Source organism: Lagopus leucura, unplaced genomic scaffold (genome assembly GCF_019238085.1).
Source record: "Lagopus leucura isolate 7727_CA_CO unplaced genomic scaffold, USGS_WTPT01 Super-Scaffold_100008, whole genome shotgun sequence".
Taxonomy (NCBI): domain Eukaryota; kingdom Metazoa; phylum Chordata; class Aves; order Galliformes; family Phasianidae; genus Lagopus; species Lagopus leucura.
This window is the reverse complement of record NW_024962265.1, coordinates 4,401,302-4,416,713: the sequence shown is the minus strand read 5'-3', so window position 1 is coordinate 4,416,713 and position 15,412 is coordinate 4,401,302.

The following is a 15,412-nucleotide window of genomic DNA, read 5'->3' as shown; positions in this document are numbered from 1 at the left end:
TCACTAAGAGTTTGGTCGCAGGTGACTGAGTCTATTCTTCCGCTGCTCATTCAGTCTTATGACTGATGATCTCCAAACTGTCAGAATAAAGGAAACTGAGCAATAAATCTTTCTTTTATTGTTATTACTATATTAATAATAGATTTTATTATTATTTTCTCTATGGGAAAAAATAGCTGAAGAAACTGAGCTTAGTGGGAAAGGAAGACTTTGAATCGGTCAGAAAATAATTTATAAGAATAAATGAGACAATAAAAGAGCTCAGAGAATCATACTTCAAGCAAAAAGGTTCAGACAATGCACCAAGAGTAACACATGAGAATGTGTGTGTGTGTGTGTGTGAGTGACGCAAGTTCTTCAAATCTGGATGTAGAAACTAGTGCCTCGCAAACTTCACCGGCTTACATCTCAGGGAGTGCCAGAACACTTTTCCACTTTCCTTTATAGAGATATCAATAAAAACAACTTTAGTCCCTGCTGAAGAATCTTTTAGTTGTGAACAGTTGTGGGTTGTTTTTTTTTTTTTTTTAATTGTTTGTTTGTTTGTTTTTCCTTGGAATTCAAGCTTTGGATCCTTTCTAATAGTTTCTTTTTCTGTATTTATCTGGCTTAGAGAAAACTGAATTGATTGTGGTTTTTTTTGTTTTCTGTTTTTTTTGTTTTGTTTTGTTTTTGTTTTTCCTTAGGTCCAATACTCTCTCAACAGAGATTCTTCAGTCAACATTTGGCTGGGAGTGGAATTTTAATTTCCTAATCAGCCTATATGAGCCATGCTGTTCAGACTTCATTTTAGCCATCTCAGGAATGTAGAAGATTAAGACCATTTCTGTCTCAGCAGGATGCACAGCTCCTGATTCACATTTTATGACACCACAGTTGAATTATTGCCGCTTTGTTTTTGCAGACTTCCTTGACCATTCACTGTGTAAGTCTCTGGTTTGCAAAAAATCAGCACATAGAATAGTTATAGAAAAAATATGCTTATTACAAGAATGCAAGAATGGATGCTATAGTCCTCCTATCGAATACATTATAGCTATTACAGTGTTTACATATTATTCATTTCTTGTTTTCATATCCTCTTACCTTCTTGAGCAGTCGATCAGTCACTATCTTTGTAACTGACACTTGTAGTTGCCCTTTGTTAAAAAATTGATCATGTTATTTAAAAAAAAATATAAGGTTCTTCCCATCAGAGCTGAGGAATTTTATTTTTTGAGATTGATTTTTTTTAATGTTTATTCTTAACTTCATTAGCAGAAGTTCTGTTTAATTGTAATGTAGTTTATGTGTATAATGCCATGTGTTGCTTCTGCATGAAGAGCTGTATAAATGCAAATGAGCTAATTAATTCATAACAACAAGTATTATAGCAACACATTGACTGTCATGCTCTGCAGTTTCCAGTTGAACTGAAATATATATGTTTTGTTGGTAGAGGAATTGCAGCAGGAGTGTTAATAATTTCAAATGTAAGTACCCTTGTCTGTCTATATGGACCTGTGATTGTGCATGTGATAATCTATCAAGACTGAATTTATTTAAGGACTAAAGATTCTCTCTTCAGTCCTAGTTGATTCATGTTCTGTGTGAATGTCAGTTAAATCACCTCTTTTGATGCTTTCAGACATCACCTATTGGAGAAATAGGGACAATGATTCCTTTTCTCCCTCTGAAAAGTACAAAAAGAGCCATGGATAAATTGAGTTATGCAAGTGGAAAGTAATGAATGTGATCTAAATCCTCAGTAAATCATGCTGAGTTCAACTTCAGCAATATTTACACCAGACTGTTATAAAACCTGCAAAATTACACAAAAATTACTCTTCTCTTTCTCAGTTGTTTCTAACAGTCTGCCTACAAGATCTTAGATTCTCTGAATTCTCAACAAGCTGTAAGCAAACCAGTATATGATTTTGACTTCCAAAGCAGGATTCATATTAATAGCAAATAGCATGGGTTGACAACCTTTGTCTAATCTCAAAAAAGTACAATTCTATTGTAATAATATTTAACGATTTCAGGGCATCTTTTCAATTGATAGTCGATGAGTTACTGAAAAAGAAATATAGAGCAACAAAAGACCTTAAAAATCTTGAAGACACTCAGCTTTTAGAAAGTTTGCAGGGAAAAATTCTGCTGATATTTTACATAGAAATTATTAAAATATCCCAAATATTCTGTACAGAAAGTGTGGCAGAAATATTTCCACTGATTTTTCATCGGGTTCCCTGGCACTTGAATTGATGTTTAAGCATTTTGTTTGTTTGTTTGTTTTTAAATGTAGGGACAATGCAACTTTGTGTACCGGTTTCTGACTATCTCTCCTCCTCATTGCATGTCTATGAGCAAGTATGAAGAGACTGAGACTAAAACTTCCTTCCCTGAAAAATAGCTGAAACCTCAGTGCAGAAACACCTTTTCTTGTTGCAGCTGGATGCTTACAGCTGCATGATGTAATTATCCCTTGCATAGCTGCTGAGCCAGACTAGTCATAGACCCACTCCTCACTGACAACAATCAGCAGCTACTAAGGTACATAAGACGCACCTGGATCTGGAGAAAGACATTGCAGAGATAAAAGCACTATTTTCACATAGAGTAGTTGCTGTTATTTTTCCTATTTATAACCAACACAATACATCTCAAACTTGACTTTGCTTCCTGCAATTATTTCTGAAAAGCATCAGAAGAGTCACAAGCCCTCACATTGGTTCATTATTCAGCAGTATTCAGGAATTCACCAGAACAAATCTTTGCACTCTCACATTAACAAAGCTTTCTTCAACTTAATCAAGGAGTTGTTATTAATAATTATCCAATGTTACTTCAAAATAAGTGGATGAGTTATATGATTATGGTTCCAAGTTATATGCATTGATTAAAAACTTCTTATGAACATATATCCCATTTAATTTTATATGCAAATATGCTCATGTATGTACACGTGTAAGTGCATATGCATACATATTATACAGAAAATCTATACAGCTATGCATATTTTTATGCATCTTTGTTTACTTACACATATGTAAACTGAAAGAAAAGGTGTAATACTCAGAAACAGACATTCAGTGCAGCAAGAAAGAAGAAAAATAAATCTCAAATTGCGCAGTTATGGAGAAGATTACCAAGTGTAAGATTGAGAAAGACTTCCAAAAATATGATGTTGAATATAGCTGTGTAATTATGCAAGCCATCATATTTCTTTCTACTGTTTTGTTGCCTAGTTAAATTAAATATACGAAGAGTGCAAAAAAAGATTTATATTGTATGAAGGCAGTTAAACATTTCAGATTGCTAAAAACATTATCTTAATTATCCGCATATTATGCTCAGAAGAAAATCATTAGGTTTCTCTTTATGAGAACTGTCAATGTTAAAAATACTTCATTCCAGAAAATTGGATTTAAGGAAAAATGTTCAAAACAACTGATACTTAAGTCATGAATAGTTTACTTCGAACTTTTTAAGTACCTCAAATCTAGCTTAGACAGCTAGAGATTGGAAAGTCTTCTTCGAACATCTGTGAACCTGAGGAAAAGTATTGATTCCTTTGGACATTTATTTATAACAAGAAAGAGAGGATTGGAAAGACAAAGATATCACGCATGAGCAAAGTGTATAGTCCCCAGTAAAAGAGAAATGTGATTGAAACCTGGAGGCATTACTGCAACACCAAGGCACTAGAGTAAGGAAGGCAAGCAAGTTGTTACAGTAAGAAAGACAGAAATGAGAGGGGAGGGAGTGGGATGGAATTATCTGACTTGGATTGCAGACATCCCAAACTGAGTTCTTTAGTTTAATCTTATTATCAAATTTCTCTCCTTAGTTTAACAAATACAGAGGAAGAGATAGTTACTTCTAATATATGATTAATCCCATCCTTACATTAGGAGGAAATCCATAGCAAGATTATGCTTAGGACAAATCTTCAGTGTGAAAACACTCCTTTCCACTTTTGTCTATTATTTATCTGTGGGGAAGCCTAATGGCAGCTTCAGCTCCTCACAGGGAGTAGAGGGAAATGCTGAGCTCTGCTCTCTGTGACAGCAAGGCCAAAGAGAACAGCATGAAGCTGTGTCAGGGCAGGCGGTGTTTGGGAAAGGGTCTGCACCAGAGGGCGGTGGGCATGGAACAGGCTGCCCAGGGCAGTGGGCACAGCCCTGTGTTAGCGGAATTCAAGGACCATTTGGGCAATCCTCTCAGGCATCAGGTTTGAGTTTTGAGTAGCCCTATGTGGAGCTACGAGTTTGACTCAGTGATCCTTGTGGATCCTTTCTAATTCAGGATATTCAGTGATTCTATGATTAAGCTCACAGACCTTTGGATTAACAACACTGTTAGTTCTTAAATACTGTACAAATAGTTCAGGTGTGAAATTCAAACTATTTTTCAGTCAGCTGTAAACCTGATCTTTTGTAAGTTTGTTTGAGGTAGAAAGAACCTGGAAATATGACCGGCTGGTAATATTGGCCCAAAATTTTATTAAAGTGCAGTATCAGAGACTCAGAATAGAGGGAAACATTACAATTCAGTTTAGTGGATGTGGTGCAGACATAGCAACGGGTGACTGAAAACACGTGAACTGAATCTAATAGGTCTGTGAGATATGTCTTGAGAAAGGAGACTTAGCTAAGAAATTATAAGTCTGAGGGATTTACTATTTAACAGAGGCCTGGGAGAAAATATATGTTCATTTATGTTTCCTTCTTGCACAGGTCATTCTGCAGTCTTTTGTACGTCACGTAAGTCCCAGAAATAATTTGTGATTGGAGATGCTTCCATAATGTAACATGAAACTTGAGATCTGGGACCTTATTTCAGCAGAGCTGAAAACTCGGCAATTACCTCTGAGTTTTTTAAAGAATGTTCAGGGCCATTCAGTTCTTAGGGCTTGGTGATGTTTCAAAGAGTTATGCCAATGGTCAGTATACACAATCACAGTAGGAAATACATTTTGTCTCAATACTAAAAATCTAAACAAAAATAATAGTAACATAGCTTGGGGTATAAAGGAAATTTATAATGATTGGGAGGTGATTGATTTATTCATCAATAGGAAAAAAGTGCAACACAACATATATGATATGAAATTAAGAAAAGATCCTAAATAATTCTGATCCTGAATATCTCTAGCTTTCCTGGGTAGATGTCACAGTAATGCACATGTTATTTACCCGGCAGACCAGAGCATTTTCTCTGGAAAAAATGAGCTTGTAATGTAAATGCTGACACAGCTTCAACTATAACAGCATGAATGAAGACAGTTTAATAACATTTTTATTGCTGTAACATCTTTTAAAAATGAAACACCTGGGCCTTGTGCTTAAAAATAAAAATCAAGAGAATGTTTTGTAAGTTCTGTTCTCTTGATACGATAATAAATTAATCGAACAACCCAAATACTGGGAATTAACCTACCCTACCAATATTTAAAATTATCCAAAGGAAAGATAATTAATAGAAATAATAATGTATTTCCCAGGGTATAGATTGTTATATAAGATAATATTTAGAACTTACATTTTAAAGACAAGGCAGATTCCTGCTATTTCTCTGTAGATACAGAAAAATGTGCAAAGAAATTTTGAACTATGGGTAAAATTATCATCTGAAATTACAAAACAAATGTAGTGAGAATTTTGGTACATGACATACTGGAACATGAGCTTTATCTTAAGATTGGCATGCTATTAGGAAAAATACTAAAAGCAACATCTTTATAACTGTGCTCCATTTTGTGTGAATTCCAGGAATTGCTCCAAACGTAACCTGGATCTGCTTCCAGGAAAGTCTCAACTTTTGCGTTATAGAATTTGCATCTCTTAATAAATTACTTATCACACTGTTGTGAGAGATGAAGGAGAAGGAAAACTGACGTGTAGTAATCCAATACTCAGAAGCTCAGCAAATGTCCAAGCTCAGGTATCTGTGCCCAACTGCAAATGTTGCCAGGGCCCGTTCCAGAGATTCATTGAGTCTTCAGCTTTAGCAGCATTAAAGTTTATGGCAAAGTCTGTCTGTTGCTGACATGGCCTAATAGAACATGTCAGGAGAAAGAGTCAGTCAAGTTTTTGACTCCCCTCCATGACACCGAGCCAATAGATTGTCAAATATGATAGATTATTAGCATAATTTTTCAGAATTAAGTAATCAATGAGACTGTTGTGTATGATTCTACTAATTTGATGGCATGCTGAACTCTGCAATCCATAAATCTTGAAGAACATACCCTCTTACTGACATTTTTGTATTAAAATGAATTACAAATATCATAAAATATTGTTATTTAACACATATCTTAATTTTAATATACAATTCAATGATCTGATGGATTTTCTGATGGTACTTTCATAAACGTGTATAGAGAACCACATTTATTTACATGACTTCCATATAGATTTCAAACCTATTAATGCAGTGCAAACAGTTTTACATCTTTAGGTTTGTAATGATTTTGTGAAGAATTGTTTTTTCTAACAGAAAGTTGGTGAAACTTCATTGAGGAAATCTCTGTCGTTACTACAGGCTGCTTTCACCTCATCTAACTTTATTTGAGCAATAGTCAGTGTTTGATTTAAGATACACTTCTATACTGGTCAGTGGACAGTCTTGATTCATGCTATTTTTCAACAGTGCTTAGAACACATAGGATGAATGACCCTGTGGAGATGCCAATTTCTCTGTCCAGGACTTTGAGAGAATCTACACAGCACCCTTTGAGAGAATGCCTAGATTTTCCATGTCTCCAGTTCACTTATACTCCAGCCTATTTACAACTGCATAAATGACTGCATTATATAATCAACTAGAAATTTAATATTAATCTCCTGATTGTTTAAAAAGGTGATTCTTAGTGATCAGATTTAAGTTCCTTATTAGTGGTAAGGTAAACCCTGAAAAATATTTAAACTTCTAAGGTGACTTTTGGTGAAGTAGAAAGTGTGACAACATTTGAATGACAGTTGTTTTATAACTGTTTTTACCCAATAGTCAATACTAAAACACAACTATTATATTCAAATATGAAACTAATCCTAGACAGCTCTTCAGTATCTGTCTGTATTCACACTAAAAGGTGTCCTATTGATTCAGATTTCATACAGGACTGAAGCTTTCTTGAAATTCAGAAAATGCTGAAGTAACACCTAGCTGACTGGTTTCTTTTGTTTATATCTCATTTGTAGAGCATAGTAGCGAACTGCTGTGAGTCTCTTTAAGTTCTTTAAGTGTATAAAACTGAGTTCTCTTTCACTGTGGAAATAGCAGCAAAGTATCCCTTACTTTCTGTGTTCTCTGAAGCACTTGTCTCAGAAGATAATCCAAAAATGAGTGTTCTTCTGTAAAGTCATTCCCAATTTTATACAAGTGACTAAAGAAATAAGAGTTCACTAACATGCTGAAACTCATTTTAAAGTTGGCATATTAATTTCAATATGCATCATTTAATTTAAGCACTTTTTTGAGAACCACAAGCCTAGTGATTTTTAGTGCCTGAAGATCTAATGCTGCTAATTGTCCAGAATTGGACTTATATTCTAAGACTATTCCAAAATATCGAGGTAGGTAAAGCGTAGGAATTTCCCGTGTAACTTCAAGAAGCCATTTTTTTCATTGCTGTCCCATCTGCATAGCTACATCTTGTGTTTCTTCAAACTTTTTCTTCTAAACAGCATTGCAAAGAAGTAATTTAATATCACAGCAATCTATATGTCCACTTTTAGTTAGTATTATACATCTTTAAGACAGGCTTTATGAAAAAGGAAATATGGCTTCTGTCTGAACAACCAGTTTTGTGATCTTTTCTTCATTTGTTTTAACTGCTTTACCTAATTGCTAGGAGGGTGATTGAACTATTGAAGCAAAATAGAAGAGTTCCCATAAGAGAAAATCAGTAAAAGTTACTTGAATCATCTAATTACCCTGATATTACTGAAGGATGTAGAAGAGTTTTCAGTTCAAATGTTCACCAAGAGGAGATAAATTTGGGAGCATGTGTTGGTAAGAGTAGTGAAGTGGTGTTTGTTTGGTTTTCTTTATTGTTTTTACTCAAGAAATGGAATAACAGTCCAAGAAAAAGTCACATCTTTCACCTGAAAAGACATAAATGAAAAGACCTTTGAAAAGGCTTAGTTTCTTCTTGACACAGAATACAAAGTTTTTGAAACCTTACAGTCTTACAAATGGAGTACCCATCTGATTTCCATGTTGTAGGAGCTTTTGTATCTTATACATAGATTGCAGAAAATAGTGACCTAAATTCTGTTTTGTATAATCTTCATCCTTTTTAACTATTTTTTGGAAGCATGACCAAACACTTAAAGCACTTAAAGGTGAAAGTTCTACTTATTGTATTTCTTTCTGTCTTGGCTCTTTCAAATAAACACCTTAAAAACAATTTATTATTGGCATTTCTCTGTATATTTCCAAATTTATACATGATAAATTTTATCTATGCCTATATTTCTGTGGAAAATACTCCACAAACAGTAAAATTATTACATTGTCTTACTTTCAGCTAGGATGGATTTTTTTCTTCACAGTGTCTGTTGGGATGCTATGCTTTTGATGCTAGGAAAAAAAACCAATAACACACCAGTGTTTATACTTTGCTGCTAAGTAGTGTTGCACAGAGCCAAGGCCCTTCTTTGTGAAAGGCCCAAGGGGCTGGTAAAGAACAGAATTAGGACAGCTGAATTAAACTGGTCAAAAGGATAATTTATACCATAATATATATATAATATATATATTTATAATTTATAATATATTTTATATAATTTATAATATAACTTATGCATGATATCATGCAGGAGTTTTGAAGGGTGTAAGAGTTCATCTTTTTCTCTTCTGCTTTTCAGGGAGCTAGTGAGGGGTGTTGAGCTATTGCTTGTGCATCACTTTTTATATATGTTCATATATACATAGTAATAACTATTATCCTTTTCCTTTCCTCTATCTTAGCAAGTAGTTTCATCTCAACTCATTATTTCTACATTTTTCCCCCGAATTCTTTCTCCCATCCCACTGGGAAGGAGAGGGCAAGCAAATGACTGTGTGGGCTTAGCCACCTTCTGGGTTAAACCACAACATGTAACTTTTCTAGAATTTTCAGATTCTAGAATCTATTTTACAATAATTTCTGGATTTTTTATTTGCTCAAAGAGACTTTGTACTCTAAAGCACCAATGTGCAATGCTTTTTGCTTGCTAAGAGAAAGAATACAGCAGCAGTACAGAGAAATTGAGCTCATCCATCCCACAGAACCCTTTCCCTATGAAAGAAATCATGGAATACATGGTCAGTATTTTCAACCAGGACCAAGAATTCCAAAAAAGAGTCATAATCCATTGTAAAATGTACAGTTTTTATTTATGTTTAAATAAAATAGAAACTATGATTGAGAGGGGTCATCAGAAAAGTTTCATAAAATTTAACAAAGCACCATTAGTGTTTTATTTCCCTTTTTTTAGCAAAACAAACAAACAAAAAACAAAAACAAGCAAACAAACAAATCTCTGGCACCACCTACCACTTATCACTGTCCTGAACCCTGTCAGTTGGCCTTCCAGTTACTGTTCCCTCCTATCCATGGATAAGACAAATCCATTCATCCTCGTTTTCTTAGATATTTCTATGATGTTTGTTATTAATCATCAGCTATTCCTGTCCTGACCAAGGAAGAAGCAGGCTGACCATAAATTCTTTCAAACCCCTTGGGTCCTCTTAGACTTATCACACTGTCTTTTTATGGGCAACTAAGGATTTGTATGAGCTGTTTGGGTATCTTTACTTTTTCCATACTAAGTACTTATACATTTTTGTGATTTGTTGCTATGGAGAACACAGTTCAATGAAAAATAAATGCATTGTGACTATACAAGTCTTCTGGCAGAACATAAAGAAACCCAATAGAATGATCTGCAATTCTTAGGAACAATTCAGTATGCATTTTCTCCAAAACAGAAATTTCTTCGCCTCAGTACTTAAGTTTCAGCAGCTGTTAGTGTCATGAACCAAAGCAATAGCACTGTATTTAAGATTAGCTTTTAATTTTCTTCCAAATACGAAATGACAGAATTACAAAAATTTTGATTTTTAAGTACATTTATCCCAAACTAGATATCCTCTTTTCTCTTTCAGAAATGTTCTAGAGGAACCATAGTTTTAAATATTATAAATCTAAATTCATTCCAAATAATATATATTTATATATGCAAATCAAAACAAACAAAAAAGAACACATTTGGGTGTTTTAGAGCACTTAAGTTAAAATCAAATTGCTGACTAAATAAATTTAAATATGGTGAACTTGCTAAAGCATAAAAGTAAGCAAATGTTTTAATCACCATTCAAAAATTATTAAGCCATCCTTAAACTTATAAATAGCTCTCCTGTTTTCCTTATAACTCTGTGCGTGCATTGAAGTTAACTTCTGTTTGCGTGTTGCGCCAAATTGAGATCTCCAGTAAGAAAAGCTAAATTTGGTTTATTTCAGGTACCAGATGAGTACAAAGCTTGACATCCATACAAGTCATACAATTGTCTTTGTTTTTACAGACATTAAGGTGTCTACTGTACCTGCTCAGCACAGTGCTGAATAATAATGTTATTTGCATGTGAGCAAAAATGAAAGGCTCCTTGTTACTCACACAGAAGGTATTAAACCTCTCACTGGTGTGATCTTGAAAGATGATAAAGGGTCTGGAGCATCTCTCATATGAGGAAAGGCTGTGTAACCTGGGTCTATTCAGCCACAGGGAAAGAAGACTGAGGGAAAATCTGAAAAATGTTTATAAATATCTACGGGGAGATGGGGGGCAAATAGATGAGGCCAGCCTCTTCTCAATGGTGCATAGCAACAAGTCAAAGAGTAAGGAACTAAAATTTGAACATAGGAAATTCTGTACTAGCATGTGGAAGAATTTCTAATGGTAAGGGTGGCAGAGCACTGGAACAGGTTGTCCAGAGATGTTGTGGAGTTTCTTTCCATGGAGATATTCAAGATTGTCTATCTGGATTCCTACCTGTGTGACCTATTGTAAGGATCTTGCTTTAGCTGAGGAGTTGGACTCAGCAATCTCTTGAGGTCCCTTTTAATCCTGAATTCTATGATTCTGTGATTCTTAAAATCACAAAGACTTGGAATTGCAAATAATGTCCTTTGTTCATTTACTAGGCAAATGAAAAATGAATGTTTTAACATCTGTGTGCTCTTTGTGAAATTAAACAACCACATTGTTATCATGCAGCATTTGTAATGTATGCAGTGTGCAAAACATATTCCATACTTAACATGCTCCTGAAGTCTAGAAGGATCTCATATAATGTTAATGTTATTTCTTCACGATGTCCAGCTCACTGTATAAAGTCTCGATGTTGATCTGGCTTAAATTGCTAGGATTCATTTATATTTTTGAATCTGTGAGCCTGAACAGCTTTGCCAGATATTTAATAGGAATTAATTCCTCTTTCATCGTTTCCGAAACTTTTTGTTTAGGGGTTTCTGAGGTAAAACTGTGGTGAAAATAGTCATGACTTGAAGATGTCAGTGCTAAAAGCACCACGTGGAATTTGGAAATATGGAGAATCTTAGCAATGGAAGATGATGGGCAAAAAAGTTTAAAAAGTATTCTGTAAGTTTAGTAAAAAAATGTTACATGCATTTTTATTTCTCATTATTAAAGAATTTCTTGTCCTAATTGATCTTTCCTTATCTCATTTTAAAGACAGATTCTGTAACTGTTGTATTTCTCCAATCTGCTTTTTTGCACTTCTTATGTGTTTATGCTAATCCTGAGGGCAAACGCTCCTGATTTAGGAGATAGAGACTTGTAGAATAAAAAGCACCCCTGCCTTTACAGTGGCAATTAACAACACCTAAACATTTCCTAGAGATAACAGCCTTAAAATACTGATCTGATCCTTGTCTCTGCAGCAGCCTGAACAAAACCCCGGAAGGTCAGCAGAGTGACAGGTCAAAATAATATTCTGTCTGTACTGAGATGAGGACACAAATCACAGCTGCTAGGCTAAGGCTTTAGACTGTCCTGGGATAGTAGCAAGAATGGAGAAGAACTGTGTAACACACATATCAGAATGTATGCAATTGTCTTATGTATCCAGTATATTTTATATTCTTCATACAGTGTAAAGATAATATTTCTAATCTTATGTTATTGAACAGCAAAAAACTTTTGAGTATTGGAGAGAATGTATGTACTAATGAATGGTAGGTCCCACAGAATGCAGAATACTGTATTATAGTTCATATCTACTTTATGTGCCTAAAACTCATGAGATTTTTTTACTTGTATATTAATGAAGCTATGATTTTTCCAGTTCAAGTAATAATGAAATCCTATAAAGGGTTTGGTAGCAATGGAAAATTTTCACTCTGATTGGTCTAATAAACTTATGCCAACAGCTCCCTCTATGTACCATATAAAGGATGCTAGCAAATGCACTGTCTGGAATAAGTATTCCAGATAAAGATATTTCTGGGGAAAAAGAATAATTTCTGTGCCATTTAATCTGTCTATGCTGAGGATTAGGAAATTTTTAATAAAATAAAATAAAATAAACCTAACATCAGTTTGTGCCACTTACATAGTTATAATTATGTACTTTTCTGTTTAAAATTTCCTTGACTGTTTATTTATGACTCTGATTCATTCAATTCCCTTCTTAATTCTATTTTATATACATAGATTACTGTAATGCAAGTAGCTCAAGTAGACAAATTAGAGCAATGCAATAAAAGGACGATAACTCAGCGTTGCCTGTGTAAAGCCAGGAAATGGAAGGTGAGATAGTGTGGAGGATTATCTCTAAGTGAGAGCTGCTCATCTGTATGGAAAAAAAAAGTGCTACATTATTGAAGAAGAGCATCACTGTCAACTACGTAGGGCACCACAGAAGAAATCAGGGTTTTTTTTCTCCACATTCCCACTTGTTGCTTCTTTTCCATGTGACAGCAGAAGGATCCCTGGTCTCCTTTTCTTTTGTCTCCCTTTCTCCCTTCTCCATCTAACTTGTGAAACTTCACAGTGGGTTTGATCTATCTGGGTTGTAACACCTTCACCATGGGCTGTGTCTGTTAAACACAATTTAACAGGTTACAGTACATCAGATTAATTGAGATAATCTTTTCAGACCTGCAACAAATATGAAAAAAAGGATTTATTTTTTGCCTCCAATCTATTTCATAGCAAACTGTACAGGGTTACACTAACTTGCATATTCTATGGGCTGAAGCATGCTTTCAGTCCCTGGTACTCAGCTGACACTCAGCCAAGCTGTTAAACTGCAGATTGTGATTCTAACCATGGGTGGTGCCTGCAGCATCCACCACAAATTTGTCTTGATATATGCTTTTTGCCACCAGCTTCTAAGATTAACTGCAGAAATAGTGAATGCTCTTAGACCTGAATTCAGATTAATTCTATTAAGTACTTTTTACTTACATAACAGAAAGTGATGCACTTGTGAATCAGGGAGAAAATAAATGCAATTGCACACACTGAAAAGAAGTAACACCGTTTTGCTTTTTAATCTATAGATCCATCTACTTATTTGGCATAGGGTATGTCTACTCACCAAATAATTTATCAAGTACGTATTAATAAAGCCCACTAAGGAGTCAGAACATGACCAGTATGTGGAAATTTTTCAGAATGACTTAGAAGTACGCATTAGAATTTTTCTGCCAAAGGTCAAAATTAAACTACTTTCCAGGAAACAAAGGGAGGGGAAAAGAAAGGAATTTTCTCATTTCTGTAATTATGTTTTAGAAAAGTTGTATGGGGTTTAACCAGAAGAAAGCTTAAGTAATTGTGTTCACATATCAGCACAGAAAACTCTGGAGTGTGTGTGTACAAAGATGAGTGAAAAAAGAAATGAACTGAAGCTCAAGGAACTCTCCAGAACTGTTCCCAATTCTGCTGTTTACTTCCCAGTGTGAGTGCTCTTCCCATGTGCTTTTGCTGTTCTCTGATTCACAAGCAAAGCAGCATCAAATATATCCCTTTTAGGCAATCCTTTCTTCCTCTCCCAGAAGAATGCAGGATACAAAGATGCTATTCTCTTTGATATCTCTGTTTTTTAATTCAGTGGCACCTAAATGCTACAGTAGAAAACATCCTTTTTTTTCTCCCTCTCAGTAGACATTTGTCTCAGAGAACATGCAGTGCAATCAATAAAGTTAAAGATGAAAAGAAATGTTTAAGTCCCAGCTTCTGAGGGACAGAAGCATCAGTGGGTTCCAGGCCACAACAGGACCACAGCTTCAGCTCCTTCTTCAATGAGTGCTGAGACTATGGCAGTTTTTTGCTGCAGCCAGACTTCTGGCCTCAAAGCCCTCCATCCCACCCTTCCTGCGCACATCTCTGATTTGCCTCTTTTCTAATCCCACGCAGGTTCCTATTCTCTTCAAAGAGGTGCCCCCTGTGTCACATACTCCCCCAAAATGCCATCTGTGTGGTTTCTTTCCGACCACTAACGTAAAGCTCTTGGATAGCCCCCTATTTACTTGCTTCAGAGCTGCACTTACAAGGCCCACCACCTGAAACACTGCAATCAAGCTGACAACACAACCAATCAAGGTCTGACCTGCAGCTGTTTCCTAGGAAACCCAAGCCACTGCCACAGAAACAGATTGTACACAGTGGAAGGAAACATATATTTTGAGTTAGGAAAAAAATAAAAAGCTTTTGAGTTTTTTCCCTAGTACTTCTGAGTTATTACAAAGCACTTCTAAAATAATAGTAATGAAAAATACTCTTAAGAAAGATTGAGTGATGATGGTCATGTAAGTACTTTAAGCCAGGCAGAGAGCCTCAGAGAAAGACCTTGAACTAGGTCTGCTTGAGTGCTTGTTCCTGCTTTGCTACTGAGTCACTTCATAACCTTTGCCAAGTCACTGCTAAAAGATTTTCGAGCCATTAAGTCCATAGTTCCAATGAACAATAAGTTCAGATCAAAACAGCTTGAGTACCTGAAGAAGACAATTTGGAAGAAAGGAATAACATTATCATGACCATACTAGAAACTCTAAGAAAATTGCTAACAGGAAAGGCCACCTCTCCTGCAAGAGGAAAAAATTCCATCTCATTTTACGGCAGTCAGTCTGCTTAGGAGATATATTTGCCATTTAGATAAGTTTTAAGTATTACTTCTCTTTAGTGGAACACTATTATTTTATGCTACAATTTAACTCACAAGTAAATTCACATTTGTTTGTGAATTATTGTCCAGCTTCTTGAACACAGGTTGCAGATGGGAATAATGGTATTCTTGTAATACGATTGATGAGTGTAATCAAAATAGGACCTATACAAATGGAATAAGGAATAACGAATAGAAATAATGAATAAGGAATAATGAAAACTTCCCAGGTTGTCTTTCACCAAAA